Here is a 21,644-nt window from a genome sequence, read left to right as displayed (position 1 = left end):
CCCTCTGTGGGTAGAGGTCATACCGTATAATCTCACAACAAACAGCAGATCAATGGGCAGAGATGATCTCTCCTCTCTCTCATAAATAAATAAAAAAACAACCAATCACCCAGTATTGGTGTCTGAAAACACATTTTTGAATAAAAGTTGACATATTTTAAACCAAATCTCTAGAAAAAAAATTTACAACTTAATAAAAACATTAAAATACAATTTTTTTTGTATTGTGGCAGCACCGAGGAGCCCACATACACACACATATTGTAGTTCTTGAAAAGCCATTCTCCTATTCTTTCTGTGTAATCAGGCCCAATCCTTTTGGAAGCACAAAGAATGCAAGATTGAACATTTGATGGAAAAGTCATGAGGCATGAAAGATACACTATGTGACACAGTGAGGAAAAAAAACTATCCCCTTCATTTAAAAAGGGAACAGGAAGAAAGGGTGCATATATTAACATCTTTTTACAGCCAGAACTTTGCACCTATTTTAGCTTTTTATGTAAGTACCAGTATATTCAGCTGAACAATAGCCAAGTTCAAGTTATATATACAGTAGGTTAGCTTATATGGTATGTTCAGATGCTTTTGCCATGGACTTTCACATGAATTAAGCACTGTGGCCAAAATTTTCAACCTTGTTTACTTACAGTTAGGCACCTAAATGTATAATATTGATGTAGGTACCAGAGTGTAGGCAGTTAAGGCTGAAAATGTTGGCCTGTACGTATTTTTGTTTTTACATGGTCCAAGCTATTTGGGGCAAAAATCTAACCAGCATTCCACTCATGGAAATACTTAGCTTGGATATCAGCATGCTGAAGACAATGTAATCCACTTCTCCAGTCACCTCTTCTAACAGCCTCCTATGTGCACTGAAAAGGAGAGGTGACAGAACAGAACTGCACAGAACCAAAACCTGAGGGTGAGCTCTGGGAGCAGATAATCAGTTGCCCAGTTCTACCCACTAACACTGAAAAATGAGCAATAGTATTTTTCCTCAGAACCCCTTTGAAACTCAATGGATTGCATTAGCACGCAAGGGCAGAGACCCCAAAACAAGTTAGGTAAAGTAAGGTGCATTTTGGCCTCAAAAACTGGAGAGGCAATGGCCCAGCCCTGGCAAAAGCAGTTCTCTCACCTCCTTTACCTTCAGGTCCTTCTTAAAAAGAAGACTGAGAAGCACTATGACTCCTGGATCCAAATGGTTCACCGAATGCACTATTCATTAGAAGCTTGTCTTCTCTAGGAAATTATGACCTTCAGTCACTGTGTTAACTAACCATGATATTAAACATCATTTTGAAGTCAGGGATTATCATGTGTAACATATCAACTGGTTATAGATAAATCCCAGTTAACTGGAACTGCATGGTTTACCTTTGACCAGCTGGCCCAAAGTTAAAAGGATGATCCCTGTCTACACCAACGTCAAAGTCATATTGAACATCATGTTAGTTAATAAAACTCCTCAGCAATACTGGCTGGGTTGAAGTGAGATAGCATGAAGGTCCTGGCTTCTGCCCTCTCTACCTCCATTTGGGATGGCTTACACTTGAGAAGACCGTAGGAGGCAGGAGGTAACAGGAGAGGGCAGTCCCTGCTCAAGAAGAAGGTGAAAAGATCCTTGCACACAGGCAGGCACACACGTGTGTATGAGTCAGTCACAGTCTCACCCTAAATACTATTTCAAAGGATGATCTGGAAACAAACAGAATCCATTACTATCTAGGTCAGCTTCCCCACCTCCAACCAACGCGGTGGGAATAGGCTTTGCCTATTGAATCTTCCACTCCTGTGCCACACAGGGAATGTTCAACCATTTCAACCACTGTGAAATCCCCTTTGACATAAAGGACTTTTAGCACATTATAATATGAAGCAGGACTCAACTATTTTAAAGATGCTTTGTCCTTTTTCTGTAGGCTTCTCTAACAGCTGAGTTGGGAATCGGAAATGCGACTGCTAAAGAAACTTCATAATTGTAAGCTAATTAAATTCTAAATCAGCAGCTATATTGTTAAACTATAAAATTATTAATATGAATCAGAAAGCTAGATTCAAAGACAAAGGTTGTTAGTATGTTGTAGGACAGCTTTCATGTTGGTGAACAAATGCTTTAAAATTTAATATTATTTGTATTAAATCACTCTAAATATAATAAAAGCTTATTTCTTTAGATAATAGACCAAGTTATTTAGCTTTTAAATACTAAATGTATAGAAAGATACTTAGAACACAGCTCTGATGTCCCTTCCAGACAATTGACTGCTGCAGCTTGTACATACTTAAAAAAGCTTCTAACTCTAGTTCCATAGATCAGTACAAAGCAGTCAACCTGGACAGGATCTTTTAAAATTTTGTTAGGCAAGAAACTCCCACTTAGCAGAGCCTGTTGTAAAACCATTGTTGCAAAGCTATAAATTACAGTTTGCCAGAGCCATACTCAAAATTCTGAAGTTGAGAGAAGCAGGTCACTGCAGAAAAACTAAAACAACAAAAGCACGTTCAACAATGGAATTTATTCAGCAGGAGTTTTTATAAAGATAGCAGTATGAATATGGTTAAATGTACCTAATGGTGAGTTTAAGATGGCCTCATAATCACAAGTTCTGAAGTTACAAGAGAGTTATGCATCTTCTCCCAAACAAATGGTCTGAGTTTTTGTATTCCTTTTTCTATTGAGAGATCTCAAATCCGGCAATTGAGATATAGATAGTTGTGAATGCCTGTCTCTCTCATCTGCTAGAGATGTATCACTAGATTCTCAGTAAAAGACCTTTGAGAATGACTTTTTAGTCCTGACTAGGACTAGTAAAAAAAAAAAAAGATTAAATATATTTCAACAAAAATTCTGAAACACCTTGATTTCATTAGAATTTTTTCTTTAAATTTTATTTGTTTTGTTTCAGTGGGAAGGGAAAAATCACTCACATTTTTATTCCACTCTCCTCCCTTTCCCATCCCCAGGGGGCAAAAAAATGAAAACGTGGGATTTCCACATCCTAAGCAAAACAAAATAAAAATTAAAAGTATCAACCAAAATGAAAAATTTTCATAAATTGTCTGTAAGTGACTCTGTTAGTACATAAATCTGAACAAATATCTGTGAGCTTTTCTAAGAGTTATAGGAACATAGGTCTCCTTGAGGTCCATCAGTGAAACGTAATCTCCCTAGAAGACTGTGCATAGGTTGGATTTGAGTCTCTTCATCTTTAATTTAAATTTAATGATTGGAGGTCCCAGACGGATTTCATGATTCAAAGATTGGGACCACTTGATCTTGTAGATTTAAAATAAACTTTGGTGGTGGGGAATTTAAAGCAAAATTAAGTAAACCTGATTATAATCTCTTATTCGTACATGTCATGGCTCCAATCTCCAAATGGTGTGATTTGCTTCATGGAATCTCCAGCATCTACTTTTTCAAGGCTGCACTTGTCCAACATCTTGTATGCTTCCCCTCCCCCGCCCCCGCAGTTAATTTCAGTCATAGGTCAGACATAGGTCTAGGACGTCATGCATTATTGTTGGAGAATGTTCTGTTGGAGAAGATTGGGCTAGACATTTTGCCTATTTCACTGCCAAAATCCTCTGGCAGTTAATCTCTTTTATGACATCAAGAGAATTTGATGCCACAGAAGGATTGTCTGGCTGTTGTGCAAGGCCTACATAATTCCTTTCTGCATGTCTCAAACAGGGCTGAGATTTCTTTTTTGAATGCCTTGGTCACCAACTTCTCCATCACTTCCCAAAATGTTTTCTCCCTGAATATTTTATACTTAGATTCCAAGGTGGCCATTCAGCATTTCTGTAAGCTAGCAAGGTTGTCCTGTGGTTTCTCATCCTAGCCTCAGGCTGGAACACTGTTTGCTTCCCTAATCATCGCAGCACTTTACCTGCATAAAAGCTGATCGCTAGTTTCATGATGGGAAAATGGATTTCATTCACAGTGCCCAGTTAAAGCATATCACTAATGCTTTACCTAAAAGTATCCAAATATGATTAATGTTTTTCTGATACATAGACTTTGGTATTTAAATACTCTTCCTTTGCACACAGAAAGAAATGAGTCTCCATGCAAATAGATTCTGTATATATGGTAAGGATTTAATGAGCACGAAAAAGTGAAAGTAGGAGATCTGAAAGAAACACACACAAAAGCCCAAGTTTATGATTTACTTGGAACTGCAGGCTGAATACCCCTCAACTCCAAATCCAGTAAGATTTCTAAAGAGCCTAAGTAGATATTTTTTCCACTATATTCATTCAGCTTATGAGTTTCCTATGGATCAGATATAGTCTTGCCTTTTTAATGGAATTCTCCTAGAGCAAATAGTTAATGGTGGATTTCGTAAGTATGAAATTCTCTATATTTGACTAATTGAGATTGTTTTAACCAATGAAATATTGTTTCCATTCCTTTAGCTGTAGTTTACCTGTATGATATTTTTGCCATATATAATCAACATTGCATACAGATCTTGTTGGTAAATATGTAGTTCAGGAAATTTTTCCAATTAGAATATGCCAACAAGCATAGGTCACCATCCTTGAAGTAAAGTAAGTTTTCAGACTATTGCAAATATTTAAGTTAGTTTTTCTTTTTATAAGTTATGAGCCAAATCCTGCTCCACTCCCCTTGCCCACAGGAGTAATCTCATTGAAATCAATATGAGTGAAACAAACAGGATCTGATTTTATTTTGGGATCCAGTCTTGCCCACCTTGCTCACATGATCCTTATTCACTGAAGTAGTCCCACTGTAAATGGAACAAAAATTGCATGGTTGGGCCCTGTCTTGTCTCTCTTTTATGTGATGATCTTTGTGAGAAATTTTTCTTTTACTACTGTGTGTATTCCAGCATGATGACTATATTGGTATTAGCAGCTAAATACTGTACACAGGGAATTATTCATATAAGTTGTTACTGGTAGTTTATCTTGCTATTTACATTGTTCATATATGCGATTTTTTCCCTTTCCTTTTTCTATTTAATTATACCCCGTTGTTATGTCCTTAAGCTCAGATTTTGCTTCTGTGCACCCTCCACGATTAAGGAACTGAGAATTAAAATGTTAGTTTCCTTTAATGTGGAGCTTAAATTTCCTGTATTATATTTTGTAATGAGAGAGTTGAGAGGAAACAAAACTTGTTGAGTTCTCATTAGTTATGCTGACAACGACATGCAACCAATCTAGCCAGGTATGCGACACATTGTACTAGCTATACTTTTGTTATAATTTCGCAAAAATCATTCTCAAGGCTATCAGTAACCAGAGAAAGGAAAGATTGATTTCTGTTATAACACTAATTCATGCTGTTGACAACCATAACTTGTCATTTGGAAGATGGTAGTTCTGATAATGTGGAAACCTAAAAAAAAAAAAAAAAAGGTTTTAAATCAAAATTCTGCTCATGTAATTGTTACCAGAACAACACTGAAATCAAAGACACGTAAGCCCTTTTCAAATTAAAAGGTGGACAGTCTAAGTGTGCTCTAATTACAAATAATTACACTTAGAAATACCTTGTTAGAAAAATATTGAATAGACAAGACAGTTGCAAATCTGAGTAGAAATTAAAATTCCATTAACTCCTCTTAAAAAAAAAGTAAATAGCTGCCAGTTATAGTAGCTAATTAGAAATGAAGAAGTGATTACATCGCCATGTAATCATTAAGGGAGAAGTATAAAGGTCTTCAGTAAGTCAAAACTCAAATGGTAAATCCTGGAAAATGTTTTTTCCATTGTGGTTCAGACATGGAAGGGATAATCCATGCATGGCTCTCCCACTTCCTGCAAATACGTGGGTGTCCTCTACCTCCATTGCACCACCTTCACCATCCTTAGACACCATTGAAGGACCTCTGCAGGGTCAAAGATCTGCACATGGGAAGAAGACAGCCAGTGATGGGAAAAGAGGCAGCAGGGAAGGCAGGTAAAACATGTACACAGTCTCCCCACTCAGGCAACCAGCTAGAATCCAATGAATTCAATTCAGTTGAAATTGTATTGACTATTCTTAGGGCCATTCCTAGCTATTTTGAGGCCCTTCGCAGCCCCCCCGCGGGGGTGTGGGTTGGGGTCCCAGGCCTCCGTGGGGGGAGGAGCAGCACGCAGTTGTGCACTATGTGTATGGCCCTGACTATTCTGTAAGTATGACTTGCAGCCAGTGCAGAGGAACAAAGAGCCAGTGCTTAATTTGTAATGAAAGAGGTGCTGGGCTTCAAGCAATTTTTTTACTTTTTTACTTTCATAACTGAAGTGGCAAGCCCAGAGGTGCCAGGGCTATGAACTCCCAAGCCTAGAGATGCCGGGGCTTTACCCTGACAAGCTCTGGCACAATTTAAGCACTGCCTAGAGCCAGTGCAGTAAAGCAAAGATTATTCTATAAGGGAACAGCAACCCCAACAGAATGAAGCTTTTGTAGAGGTCTCCTTCTTTTCTGTCCCCAGGCCTCTCCTGTACATTTTTCCACCAAAGGGGCTGATCTAGTTCTGAGTATATACTTAAATTCTTTCTATAGAGCAAACTAACTCTCAGATATATTGGTCAAATGCAAGCCATTTGCAGTGCTCCATTCTAGTGGCTCTAGGTCACTGTCTTTGTTCCTCTGCACTGGCTGCAAGTCTTCCTTGTTACTTGTCTGGCTCACTTGAAGCATGGCAGTAATGGGATCACACATGCAGGGATCCCTCCTTCACTTGCTACCCTTGGAGAAGCTCCCACTGGAGAAGTTGTCTACAGCATGGAGGAGCTTTACAGTCAATACAATTTCAATACAATAGTCAATACAATTTCAGCTGAATTAGCCGTTCATTGGATTCCAGCTGGTTGCCCGAGTGGTTGTGTACATGTTTTACCTGCCCTCCCTGATGCCTCTTTTCCCATCAATGGCTGCCTTCTTCCCACGTGCAGATCTTTGACCCTGCAGAGGTCCCTCCATGGGGTCTAGGGATGGCAAAGGTGGTGCAATGGAGGTAGAGGACACCCACTTATTCACAGGAAGGGGGAGAGCTATGCATGGATTATCCCTTCCATGTCTGAACCACTGAAGATTTTCCCTGCAGCAGAGCAAAAGGTAACCAGCCTATCAGACTGTTCAGTATCCTAAAGCCATTTTTCTGAAATGATAGGTTTATTAGTGCTATTTAGAACAAAGCCTTTTATCATCTTCCTTTTATTACCTTGTGATATTAAAATTAGTCTTACAAGCAGCAGATTAAAAATTGGAATCAGAGTAGGGCATTTTTGTTCTACTTAAACTATTTCTCACTGAAGACATGCCATAAATGCAATTCATTCTAAACCTCAACATGCACCTCACCTTTAATGCTACTGAGAAGGACTCTGTGGGAAATAATTACAGTAGTATTTGAACAAATTCATCACAGATACTAATAGTACATAGCCCAACCAATTCATCCTTGCTATGTGCACTCAGATTTTAAATTTGTATATAAACCTTAAATGTATGATCTATATAAGGTACTCTCTGTAAAATCCCATAATTACATGTCCTTCAGATTTTGATTATATTACTCTAAAGATCATTGTCATAGTTCAGGGCAACTGCACCTGTATTCCCCTTCCATAGTCCAGCAAGGACACCCCCTCCAAGTTCCCAGGTCCACAGCTGTCACCTTTCTTTGGCAGAGACCCACATCTCTCCTGGTCCTGATTGCAGTTTTCCCAGGCTAAACAACTCCCAGCCTACACTCTGTTATTCCCAGCAAGACAGACCGCCTAACAGGCCAGCATTTGCTCTTGAAAGTCACTTACTCTTCAAAGTCAATGAAGAATGAAATTGCCAGCAGCTGTAGATTAATACACAGCTCTTTATAATCAAGCATACCTTTTCATAGGACACTCCAGTAAATATCTATCATATTTCAGTGTTATCCCTCACATGCTAGAAGACTATTTTAATTTCAATAAACCTATCTCAGAGTTAGGCATCTTATTTTTCTACTCAAACTAATATATATTCACTCGTCTACACAATTAATTGACTTGTTGATAACAAAAGGAATTAACAAAAGCAATCTACAAACCTAGTTTTGGAAGTATAAATATATTCAAGCATGGTTTTAATCTAGAGTCCACGATGTTTGAGAGTGTTCTAAATTTGGTAAAATTAATTATTCCATCCATATTACTTAGATAGCATTCAAAAGCATGCTAGCTGCTTTACAGATATGAAGGAATAGAAGTCCCTGACCCAAAGGGCTTTCTGTTTTAGTAATCCTTAATTGCTTTTACAGTAACTCATCAAATGAAAAACTGAAAAATAAAATAGAATATTCCTGAGAAGCTGAAAATACTTTGGTCAATACCTGAAATCTTTAAAATGCTTAAGTAAACTTCCAAAATATGGTAAAGTCATTCAGCTACTGTTTTATACCACATCATTGAACTCCTAGGCATGCCAAATGACTGTAATCCATACTTTACAATTTGGGAAGTCCTCGTCCCAACTGTTGACAGCTTTACATTTTTTACACATGAGCCTAAATTTGGCTGTGCTCCCTCCGCCGCCACCTCCTCCCCCCGGCATAAGTTCCAAACACTGATTTTGCAATTTGTAAACCATCAGTATAGCGGTACAACTGGCAACGTATATAAGTTAACTTCCTGTTCCTAGGAATGATTGTGTGCAACAAGGCTGTTCTGGTAATCGTGATTGAAACTTCCTGAAAGATTCCAAACCAAAGAAACACATTTAAAAATAGAACTTTTAAGCCCAACCCCTTTGTTTTATATATTAGGAAATAAAACAAACAAGCAAGCAAGCTATAAGCTAACTAAGAACCATTTAACCATGTCCAGAATGAGCAAAGCATGACTTAGTGATAACTGGGCACACGATGAACGCTCTTGGCTGTTTGGCACGTTGTATAGCGATGCTTTTCCTACATCTGTTTCACCTTATTTGAGCTATGAAGGATCACAGTTAAACAAAGAAGATGCTAAAAAGTAGACAGAAGATACAACTAGTGACCTTTCAGTTGTATCCTGGTCCTAAGTTCAGCCAGACTCAGCATGGTCATTGTCTCTTCTTCCTTCACCTGCCTGCTAATTCCTTAACTGCTTAACCAGCTAGTTCCATTCAGTGTCTCACTAAGACATTAAGTGACAATTTTTGCCCTCAGATACATGCACAACACTCATTATGTGTGCAGCATCTACCAGATTCACTGAGAGATGTAAACACCTGCATGAGCCTGAGGGCAGAACCCAATTCTGAAGCAATAAAATAGACTGAAAAAGGTTTAGTTCTCATTTGAAGAGTCACAACTCAAAACTGTTAAATTGATTGTCTTAAAATTTTTGTCAAGGATTCCTTGAGTGTAACCTGCGAATCTAGTGACAAAACTAATCTGGACATCCTAATAATCTATAAATTCTCAGACAACAAAAGTTTCCAGGCAGTACTGTCTGCATGGTAAGAAAGTTCACGAAACTCAACAGGCCTGATTTTCCTCTCACTCATACTGGTTTCACTCCAGTGATTTCAGTGCAATTACTTGTGATGTATACCAGTGGAAGTGAATGGAGAATCAGGCTCATCATCCTGGGACAATTCAACACCTGCAAGATGATGCCTGTGATACCATAGCCCAAAACCTCCCTATCCAGAATTTCCAACTTAGATTTTTCATAAGTAATCTCCATACCTCTTGCATTCAGCTGGCAATATCCTGACCTTGAACTGAATGTAAACATCAGAGCAAGAAGCATGCCCTACATCCTGGTTAGACCACTTTCTCCTCCAGGAAGAAATCAGAACTCTCCTAACACAATGCAAAAAGAAACTACCATTATGGTCCACTCCTAGGATATTTTGCACTCTGGCAGAATCCAAAGTTTACAGAAAACAGAATTTTTACAAATTTAATTAAAAAAAAAAACGCAAAGAGATTCTACTTCTCCTCTATTATAGATACAAACAAACCACGTCCTACAGAACTTGTATAGACTGTAAAAAAGTAACAGGAAAAAAAAAAACACAACCCCAAAAATCTTTCAAAAGTCAGTTTAATCAAACCATTCAAATCTAACAGTGAGTTTTCTTTGTTTACAGATCTTAGTTCATTTTCAATTTTAAAAAATGCTGTACATAATGAATCTGTTGTGCATAAATCATGCAGAACTGGCAGTCTCAAATCAGAAAAGTCCCAGTAGTTAAGAATGTTACCATTACAACAAAACTAGCCATAGATTGGCCCCTCCTAGCCTGGATTAAGGTTATTACTCAATCATAATGGAAAATTTTATGGAGATAAGGGATCTTCTGCCATAATGGAGGCCTACTGTAGAATGAGCCTATCAAAACATAGCACTTTGTTCCCCTTTTTTTAACTTATAAAAACATTCTACACAATCATTCTCAGCTGAAGCATTTAATTTTCTTATAAGAAAGAATTTGCTGTTGTAGGATTGCTACCATAAGGCTATAGGAAAGCAGTACTTGTGGCACCTTAGAGACTAAAAAATTTATTTGAGCATAAACTTTCATGAGCTACAGCTCACTTCATCAGATGCATGCAGTGGAAAATACAGTGGGGAGATTTTATATACACAGAGAACATGAAACAATGGGTGTTACCATACACACTGTAACGAGAGTGATCAGGTAAGCTGAGCTATCACCAGCAGGAGAGAAAAAAACCTTTAGTAGTGATAATCAAGGTGGGCCATTTCCAGCAGTTGACAAGAACATGTGAGGAACAGTAGTGGGGGGAAAACTAACATGGGGAAATAGTTTTATTTTGTGTAATGACACATCCACTCCTAGTCTTTATTCAAGTCTAATTTAATGGTGTCCAGTTTGCAAATTAATTCCCATTCAGCAGTCTCTCATTGGAGTCTATTTTTGAAGTTTTTTTGTTGTAGAATTGCAACTTTTAGGTCTGTAATTGAGTGACCAGGGAGATTGAAGTGTTCTCCGACTGGTTTTTGAATGTTATAATTATTGACGTCTGATTTGTGTCCATTTATTCGTTTACGTAGAGACTGTCCGGTTTGGCCAACGTACATGGCAGATGGGCATTGCTGGCACATGATGGAATGTATCACATTGGTAGATGTGCAGGTGAATGAGCCTCTGATAGTGTGGCTAATTTGATTAGACCCTATGATGGTGTCCCCTGAATAGATATGTGGACACAGATGGCAGCGGGCTTTGTTGCAAGGATAGGTTCCTGGGTTAGTGTTTCTGTTGTGTGGTGTGTGGTTGCTGGTGAGTATTTGCTTCAGCTTGGGGGGCTGTCTGTAAGCAAGGACTGGCCTGTCTCCCAAGATCTGTGAGAGTGATGGGTCGTCCTTCAGGATAGGTTGTAGATCCTTGGCTATAGTAGTAACTGGGTTAAAAACACACTTTAAACTCCTCCTTTCAGATTGAAATTCACATACTTGTTCTTACCACAAAAGTTTGGTGTAAAGACTAAGATGATAGTTAGTTTCGACTATAACCCTTTTATATGTAAAACACTATTGTGATCTTCCCCAGCAGGGATCACACAAAAGAGAGAGAAAACAGATAAAATAGAAAAGGAGGCAGAGACGGACAAAGTGTAAAGAAGGGAGGAAAGGAACAAACCAGGACGGTGAAACTGAAACTAAACACAGCCATAACAGTGAGCCCACTGTCTGGAGACATTTTTCCTCTCAGAATTAAATCACAGTTTAAAAGTGCTCACCAACCATTTATCCACTTCACTTATTCCGAATTTAGAAAAGCCACCTACAACCATATCAATGTGGACAGCAAAGTTAAAATTACAGACTGAGGTTGTACATTACAATTTTCAGGTAAACTATCATCAACATGCAAGTGTATAGTTAGGGCCAAATCCTGCATACTTTATCAGTATGTCCATTGAAATTGGTAGGATTATTCATATAAGTGAAGCAATGGGATTAGTTCCTTAGCACCAAATTTAGGCTACATTTCAGAAATACGGTTTCCTATTAGCTCTTCCTTAACTTGTCAATATGTGAAGTGGGATGGAAAAGTGAGGGGTAAGAAGTGGCAACTGAGTAAGTCGAATATTGTTTTAAAAATGCACTGCAGAACAAATTACAGTAAGTGGTGTTTTGGTTTGGAGGGGTGTGGCGGGGGAGATAAAGAGAACCTCTTTCCCTCTATTTCACAATGTTCTGTTGCTGAATCTAGACAGTTACTGTATTTGCAGTGCTTAAGATAAGGCAGAGTTCACAAGAGCACCTTTTCCCCAGCAGGATCACAGGAATAGTTCTTGAATTTCTCTTTTAAAGTTACACTTTCATTATAATAAGAGGGAACAGGGTTGGGGAGGAAGAGTCTGAAATACAAGATTGAGGAAAATACTACTTAAAATTAAAGAATATTAAATGTCTTGCTTAAAAAACATTAAAATGTAATGTTTAATATTTAAAGAACATGACCATGTAGCCTTACTAATACAGCAGCCCGGGTTCAAAGCAGGAAGAAAAATGTATTGGGAATTTGGCATGGGAGGAATAAAGCCAAAATAGAAATGAGCACTGCAGAATAACCCTATCTGACTGAGGTAAGACTTAATTCTGCAGCGCTCATTTCTACTTGGAATTTATTCCTCCCAGACTGAGTTCCCAGTACTTTTCTCTTCCTGGTTTGAATGCTGGGTGCTGTGTTAGTAAAGCTATATGGTCAGAGATAGCCTGTGAAGCCTCAGAAAACATTCTCCCCCCCACCACCGCCTTTGTCAACTGATAGGTTTCAGAGTAGCAGCCGTGTTAGTCTGTATTCGCAAAAAGAAAAGGAGTACTTGTGGCACCTTTTCTTTTTGTCAACTGACTAGTTTACTACACTATTTGCACCTCCTAGCATAAGCAGAAAGTATTTCGGATATGTGAAGCTGTTAAGCTTTCAACTCTGTCAGCATGAAGTATGGGATACATCACAGCAGGAGCAGTGGGTCTTGGGCAGGCTTTCCTCCAGTGTAAGTTAAAGCTGAATTTGGAGTCAGGGACTGCAGGAGGATCAGACGTTTCAACTCTACTTACAATAATCCAATTCCTCATCCCCTACAAACTACCATTAGATAAAAATAAATACACTAGCTATTCTCCGACGAAAAGCAGCACATGTATCAAAGTGGTCTGATATTACAAGACATTTTTTAAATAAGTTCCTTGCAGTTTGTCTTTTCAGTTGAGAATTTTCATCTGCAAAAAATAAAAACTTATCACTGATCAGTGAGACCTGTTTCTCCCCTTCCCCTTCATCAAAAGGAGATGATTCAATACAAACCCCACCCTGGCAGCCAGACAATAAAGCTGCAAATAACTTATTCTGATCAAAGCCCCATCTGCTTGGCAGCAGCAATTCAGCTGCACTTGTGGTTTTTGTATGACTGCAGCTTCTGAATTGAATGGTCCTTTCATTTAGATGGAAGTTTAAACAAAATATGGTAATTAGCATCGACCACTGTGGCTTTCATGGCTACTATCTACAAAGAATTCTCTAATAAAAGGACTTTCCTGCTTTCCCATCCAATTACATAACATTGTTGAACAATATAATTTAAATTTAAATCAGCCAATTATTTTTTTTAATTCAGTCAACATTGGACTTTCTGCCTTAAACTATCTATCAAGTGTCAGTAACGTCAGTTAAATATTCATCTTAACAGAAACAACCTTGATTTGATTCATTTCACACTAAGGCCTGTGTTTAATGTTACAGTTTAACATTATGGTTGGAAGCATAAAACCACCTCCCTGCATTTTGAAAAGGAAGCAACATTCCATGCAATGTAAACAAAAATAAAAAAATCAATCTTTGGTACGTGATAAGATTGAAATAAAACATCAAGATGCAAATAAACAATGAGGCATGTTAAAAATGAGGAGTACGTAATACAATAATCAATACAATTCTTAAGTGCCGCAGGGAGAAGATTAACCAATATAACCCATTTTAAATTTGTTTAATTAAACTAGTGCAAGTTTTTGAGTAGAATAAGTTCACAGACACCCAAATCCCTGATCATATTTAAGTCAATTGTGGAAAGTTTACTGGTTAATTGTATGAAAAAGAATTAGTGGCAAATAATATTTTAAAATCTATGGCTCGGATTGGACTTGACCACTTAACTCCCCTCAGGCGGCTTAAAGATTTGGTTCCATACATTTGTCTCTCCCCCTTGCCCTCTCCAACCAAAAATCACAATATAGGTCAGGCAGGTTAAAAACAGGGTCGGGATGTTGGTTAGCTGCTTGGGCTGCATTTATCTCAAGAGAAGACTTTTGTGTGACTAATTATTTAAAATAATACAAGACCTAAATCTTTACATTCAAGAACTGGACCTAAAATACTTAAAATACCTAAATAACTGCAGTAACACAGAGAGACACACACAAACAGTATTTGTTGACTAATGTTGATGCTAGTTTTCTTTCAAGGGAGGGATTGATCGTACCAGAAAAGTACAAGATGAGCTTAATTGGAATAAATGTTGTGTAAATTACAGACCAAAACTATATGCTTCTCTACAAAGGAAAGCTTTGCCAGTTATACCAATATTGTTGTGCAGGTATAATTCACTTGTGGACCCTTACTGCGGCATAAAAGCGGCTTTTTTGCAGTTTAACGAAACCCCCTTCCCAAGCAACATGAGCGAAATTTAAAAAGACACACTTATACTAGAATAAGTGTCCACATGAGGGACACTTGGTTTAAACCTACACCTTAGATTATACTAGAAAGCCCATTCCCACGTAGACAAAACCTCTGCCAATAAAAGTTAATTCACAACTCTCTACCCTCCTCAAAAGAATTGTCTTGAGTCAACGAGTTTGCATGCATTTGGATAATGCAATGATGGTCATTGTCTTACGATTCAGTATGGACTGTATCTGTAAAGTTAACACGGTTCAGTAAATTAAGACACGGCTATTCTATTTGTATAGCAAAGAACCATTTGCTTCCAAGAGGTGTCAATCAAAGAGGCAAATGAAATTTTATGCAAGCCACTTGTTGGTCATATTTCTACAGAACACTGTTTCTTAATCTTGGGGTCAAAACTAAATGTTAAAATAATAAACAATTAAAAATACCATCCTCAAGAGTCAAGCCTGAAAACTGAGTCTGCTTCAACAGCATCTGACAACATCTTCATATGATCATGCACAAATGTGACCAAATATTTACAGAAGTGGCCCATAAAGAACACACCTTCACTTTGAGTGTGTGCTAGCCACTGCCACCTTCCTCTGCAAATGCTCTGCAGCAAGGGTAGGGCTGACTTGATCTCCTCCTCACCACTGCAAGCAGGAGGGAGGAGGAAGCTGAACTGTGGGCTGAGGCTTAAATTGAGTCATTAGGAGGCTGAACTGAATCTTTATATCTTTTCGTTGAGATTTGATTTCCAGTTTGAACCATTCTTTTATATTTTATTTATAAATGCCAAAGTGGAGATTTGCTGTGAATTACAAAAATTTAATACATTCGTAAATTTGAGGCTGCAAAGGATTGAGACTAAGGTTATGATCAACATACTGCCAGTGTTGGTTAAGCACAGTGGAGAAACAGAGAGCCCATGTTTTAGATTAATCACCTCTGGTTAAAGTGGTGACAGCTTTTATTAAATGCTAATCAGTATTCTTGTTATTAACAACATAAATAAATGAGCTATAACTTTAACCATGAGCAAAGCCTTTAGTTCCGAAACCTGAAAGTGACCATGACTGGGCAACAGTTGGGTCTGCACTGCATTACCAGATATGGACTGCAAAGAAAATATGCTCTTTCTAACATAAGGATATTGAACTGCAGAAACAATTCACTTCTAGAACTATGGGGCACTGGGATAGATTAAGAAGGGAATGGGGAGGAATAGGAGGCAAACATCTTTCCTGGACATGGCCGACAAAGACATCCAGAGAGTGACATACTAGAATCCTAGACTCAAATCTTAAAATTGAGTGTCTGAAGTTAGGCATCTATATTTACATATAGCACTTTAATAGACTGATTTTCAGAAGCACTGAGCAGTCGCAGCTCCCACTAAATTCAGCACCTCTGAAAGTCAGTCTACATATTTTCATGTCTAAATGTGGATATAGATACCCAAATTTAGGCATCCCAGTTTGAAAGTTTTAGCCCTATTTTACAGCCTGTTAGGCTGAGAAAGAGTATGTAATGTCTTCCAGTCCTTTTACTGATACTCTGTCACCAAAATCTTTAACAGCCTGTGTGCGGAACTAAGTGGAAGTGGGTCTGGTGCTTTGAATATAGTTGTCATGCTTTTGGGACTCACCACCACAGAGCTTCCTGTTGGTATCTCCGGCAATTAGCTCAGTCCATGTGAAGCACCCTCCACTGGTGGTGTCCCATCCGTCTCTGGCCCTCTGTTGGCGTCTGGACCTGCGTTGCTCCCTTCTCACAGCGGCGTCTTCAGGACACTGCCCTCCGGTGCCCCCTAGTCCATGCTCACCCCCTTCCGGGGGTGAGGGTGTGGGGGGGTTAACAGCAGTCTTTCCGCTTCGCCCCTGCCGCAGTGGCCAACCACACCCTCAAAGTCTAACCCCTTCTGTCAGAGGTCGGGTGCAGTCCGCTATGGCCACTTCTAACAGCTGGGTGTAATACAAGGGAAAAGGGGAGGGATTCAGGCCCGCCCTCTACTCTGGGTCCTGGCCCAGGGACCCTCTGGCAGCAGCCTCCCTGCCCTCCTTCGCTCCCCTTGTCCGCCTCTCCTCCCTGGGCCGCTTCCCCTCTGCACCTTGTGGGCCCTTCTATCAGGGCCTGCAGCCTGGCAGGTACTGGGCTGGAGTTTCATGAAAACTCATGGCAATCGGGGGAAGTCCTGGACGACTGGAAAAAGGCTAATGTAGTGCCAATCTTTAAAAAAGGGAAGAAGGAGGATCCTGGGAACTACAGGCCAGTCAGCCTCACCTCAGTCCCTGGAAAAATCATGGAGCAGGTCCTCAAGGAATCAATTCTGAAGCACTTAGAGGAGAGGAAAGTGATCAGGAACAGTCAGCATGGATTCACCAAGGGCAAGTCATTCCTGACTAAACTAATTGCCTTCTATGATGAGATAACTGGCTCTGTGGATGAGGGGAAAGTGGTGGACGTGTTGTTCCTTGACTTTAGCAAAGCTTTTGACACGGCCTCCCACAGTATTCTTGCCAGCAAGTTAAAGAAGTATGGGCTGGATGAATGGACTATAAGGTGGATAGAAAGTTGGCTAGATTGTCAGGCTCAACGGGTAGTGATCCATGGCTCCATGTCTACTTGGCAGCTGGTATCAAGTGGAGTGCCCCAAGGGTTGGTCGTGGGGCCAGTTTTGTTCAATATCTTCATAAATGATCTGGAGGATGGTGTGGATTGCACCCTCAGCAAGTTTGCAGTTGACACTAAACTGGGAGGAGAGGTAGATACGCTGGAGGGTAGGGATAGGATACAGAGGGCCCTAGAAAAATTAGAGGATTGGGCCAAAAGAAATCTGATGAGGTTCAACAAGGACAAGTGCAGAGTCCTGCACTTAGGACGGAAGAATCCCATGCACCGCTAAAGACTAGGGACCGAATGGCTCGGCAGCAGTTCTGCAGAAAAGGACCTAGGGATTACAGTGGACGAGAAGCTGGATATGAGCCAACAGTGTGCCCTTGTTGCCAACAAGGCCAATGGCATTTTGGGATGTATATGTAGGGGCACTGCCAGCAGATTGAGGGACGTGATCGTTCCCCTCTATTCGACATTGGTGAGACTTCATCTGGAGTACTGTGTCCAGTTTTGGGTCCCACACTACAAGAACGATGTGGAAAAATTGGAAAGAGTCCAGCAGAGGGCAACAAAAATGCATTGGGGACTGGAACACACGACTTATGAGGAGAGGCTGAGGGAACTGGGATTGTTTAGTCTGCGAAAGAGAAGAATGAGGGGGGATTTAATAGCTGCTTTCAACTACCTGAAAGGGGGTTCCAAAGAGAATGGATCTAGACTGTTCTCAGTGGTAGGTGATGACAGAAGAAGGAGTAATGGTCTCAAGTTGCAGTGGGGGAGGTTTAGGTTGGATATTAGGAAAAACTTTTTCCCTAGGAGGGTGATGAAACACTGGAATGCGATACCTAGGGAGGTGGTGGAATCTCCTTCCTTAGATATTTTTAAGGTCAGGCTTGAGAAAGCCCTGGCTGGGATTATTTAGTTGGGGATTGGTCCTGCTTTGAGCAGGGGGTTAGACTAGATGATCTCCTGAGGTCCCTTCCAACCCTGATATTCTATGATTCCCTTCTGCTCCCCCGAACCTGCCCAGCACTGCGCTGTCCCAGGTGCTCGTCTCCTCACTCAGGAGACAGACCTTTCCCTTTGAAGGTCTGGGAGACACTGACTGCCTCTTGCCTGGGCAGCCTTTATATAGGGCCTAGCCTGGCCCTGATTGGCTGCCTCTTGCTCAGCCCTGATTGACTCTCTAACAGGCCCTCCCAGATTGGCTGCAACCTTGTGCAGCCGCTCTGGCCTGCTGTAACCCTATCTGGCATGGGAGTGGGGCAGCCACCCCACTACAATAGTACTGAGAGCTACCTTTTGAAAATTTAGGCCCAAGCAGACTAGCTCGCTGTGATTTTTGCAGATTAATTCAACTCTATTCATTTTCTTTTTATAGTCTACCAATCGATTAAGCAATCAATTTGCAAACACCTAGAAGATAATAAGGTGATAAATAAAAGTCATCATGGATTTGTCAAGAACAAATCATGTCAAACCAACCTGATAGCTTTCTTTGACAGGGTAACAAGCCTTGTGGGTGCAGGGAAGTGGTAGATGTGGTATATTTTGACTTTAGTAAGACTTTTGATACAGTCTCGCATGAATGTCTCATAAACAAACTAGGGAAATACAACCTAGATGGAGCTACTATAAGGTGGGTGCATAACTGGTTGGAAAATCATTCCCAGAGAGTAGTTATCAGTGGTTCACAGTCATGCTGGAAGGGCATAATGAGTGGAATCCCGCAGGGATCAGTTCTGGGTCCGGTTCTGTTCAATATCTTCATCAATTATTTAGATAATGGCATAGAGAATACACTTATAAAATTTGCGGATGATACCAAGCTGGGAGGAGTTGCAAGTGCTTTGGAGGATAAGATTAAAATTCAAAATGATCTGGACGAACTGGAGAAATGGTCTGAACTAAATAGGATGAAATTCAATAAGTGCAAATGCAAAGTACTCCACTTAGGAAGGAACAATCAGTTGCACACATACAAAATGGGAAATGTCTGCCTAGGAAGAACTACTGTGGAAAGGGATCTGGGGGTCATAGTGGATCACAAGCTAAATATCAGTCAACAGGGTAACACTGTTGCAAAAAAAGCAAACATCATTCTGGGACATATTAGCAGGAGTATTGTAAGCAAGACACAAGAAGTAATTCTTCCACTCTACTCCACACTGATTAGGCCTCAACTGGAGTATTGTGTCCAGTTCTGGGTGCCACATTTCAGGAAAGATGTGGACAAATTGGAGAAAGTCCAGAGAAGAGCAACAAAAATGATTAACAGTCTAGAAAACATGACCTATGAGGGAAGATTGAAAAAATTGGGTTTGTTTAGTCTGGAGAAGAGAAGACTGAGAAGGGACATGATAACAGTTTTCAAGTACCTAAAAGGTTGTTACAAGGAGGGAGAAAAATTGTTCTTCTTAAACTCTGAGAATAGGACAAGAAGCAATGGGCCTAAATTGCAGCAAGGGAGGTTTAGGTTGGACATGAGGAAAAAATTCCTGTCAGAGTGGGTAAGCACTGGAATAAATTGCCTGGGAGGGTTGTGGAATCTCCATCATTGGGGATTTTTAAGAGCAGGACAAACATCTGTCAGGGACGGTCTAGATAATACTTAGTCCTGCCTTGAGTGCAGGGGACTGAAGTCGATGACCTCTCGATGTCCCTTCCAGTCCTGTCATTCCGTTATTCTAATGCCTGTGGTGCTGCACAGCCACTAGCATTTATGTGGCCTGTCTCCGATGGTTCTATTGAGAAAGACTATTGAAATTAAGGGGCGGGGAGTCAGATCCTTTAAGTTATCAGGCCATCAATCTTTACAGTTTCAGGTAACTACTGTCTGAAGGGAGCTTGCCATCCTTACACAAGGATATTGTCCAGAAATAATGTTTCCAGTGGTAAATGTTGAGATTTTAATGGAACCCAATTTACATTATTATGGTGTATGTCATATCCTCATAAAAGTTGCTCAAATTTATTTCCTCACAATGCAAACCCTAAAGAGTAAAGATAGACATTAGGTTAGATTCATGCCTTACATAATACCAGTGATGCAGTGAGATATATAGACATACAGAAAAGAGCAATACAGTGGTTTTCTTGAGGGATAATTTGTAATGGGGTGCATTTTAAACGTATAGACTACAAAATGTAACTAAAATATTTTGAAGGAAAAGAAAGGGTCCATTATCTATCCTAAAACGGAAGAATTACCAATTCAGAAAACCCTATCACTAACAATGGTTTTGCAACCCAGTCCAAAGGATATTTTCTGATTGGCTGTCAGTGGGGTCACAGTACTGTCCACTGAATTACTACACATACACAGTGTGACCTTTTCTCCTTTAAAAATTTTCATTTCATCCTAGCAGTAAAATAGTCCAGCACTGCGTTTGAGGGATTACTACAGTTTGCAGCAGTTGAAGTTACTCGGTCTTTGGCTCATGCCTTACAACACACCAGAGGCATGCCATAATCCCCCAGAAAAGCACTGCCAGTCGTGTTTTATTACTTAAATATTGAAAGGGAGATAAGTATCCCACTTAAAAGAGACAGTGCTTAATCTGTTATCACTTCAAAGGGATCTCTAATGACTTGGCTTAAACTCATCTTTCTTCAGTTTAACTGCAGCTTTGATGTTCTCACTAATCTTCATCTAACCCTCAGCTCAGGAAAGCATAATCACACGTGAGTTCTTAGAATATGACAAGTACAACTTGCATGCCAAATGTAACCCACAAATAGGTTAGACTTGGCAATTTAATATACTATAGGTCTAAAATAGTTTCAGTATGTCACATTTATTTTTTATTGACAGCCAAGAAAAAATAAAGGCTAATACCATAAGTCTATTACCATGTGAACACTCAAGGTATGGAGGGCCAAGAAATTTTAAATGGTTATTGCTCCACAACTTTCACAATCAATTCTAAATATACTATAACAGTGGTTTTCAACCTTTTTTCACTTGCAGTCCCCTAAAAATTTTCAATGGAGGTGCTGACCCCTTTGGAAATCTTAGACATAGTCTGCGGAACGCCAGGGGACTGCAGACCACAGGTTGAAAAACTCTTGTTTTATGGTAACAACAATCTTTTGCAGACCCCTTTGAGGTGCTCTGCAGCCCCCTTGGAGTCTGCGGACCACAGGTTGAAAACCACTGTTCTATAGCAAAGGTATTTGCAGCTAATCTGTGTGTAAATGTTTTCATTTTCACCAGCATGATTAGAAACCCACACACACCCCAGATTAAGTAACAGACATCACTCCACTAACTGAAATTTAGACCACTGTGCACACCAACATGAAAGACTTTTTAAATATGGTCAGATTTTTACTTGCACAATACGAATGATGCAAATTGACCTCCCTAATGTACTGAACAGAGTGA

General features: G+C 39.8%; 1 protein-coding gene across 3 annotated transcripts in view; it reads right to left on the bottom strand.

Annotated features, from left to right (window-relative positions):
- The window catches only part of SPSB4 (splA/ryanodine receptor domain and SOCS box containing 4), a 327,295-nt gene that overhangs the window by 180,836 nt on the left and 124,815 nt on the right, over nucleotides 1-21,644 (bottom strand). Inside the window, exon 1 of one of the 3 annotated variants that reach the window (XM_073359974.1) lies at nucleotides 16,290-16,372. The exons of the other annotated variants lie outside the window; for them this stretch is intronic. The gene's annotated coding sequence lies outside the window, so the exon portion shown is untranslated. Of the gene's footprint in view, nucleotides 1-16,289; nucleotides 16,373-21,644 lie in introns of those variants that run through there. 3 annotated transcript variants of the gene reach the window in all.

This window comes from Lepidochelys kempii, chromosome 9, assembly GCF_965140265.1.
Source record: "Lepidochelys kempii isolate rLepKem1 chromosome 9, rLepKem1.hap2, whole genome shotgun sequence".
Lineage (NCBI taxonomy): Eukaryota > Metazoa > Chordata > Testudines > Cheloniidae > Lepidochelys > Lepidochelys kempii.
Note: the sequence above shows the minus strand (reverse complement) of the source record. Positions and strands in the feature narration are given on the sequence as shown.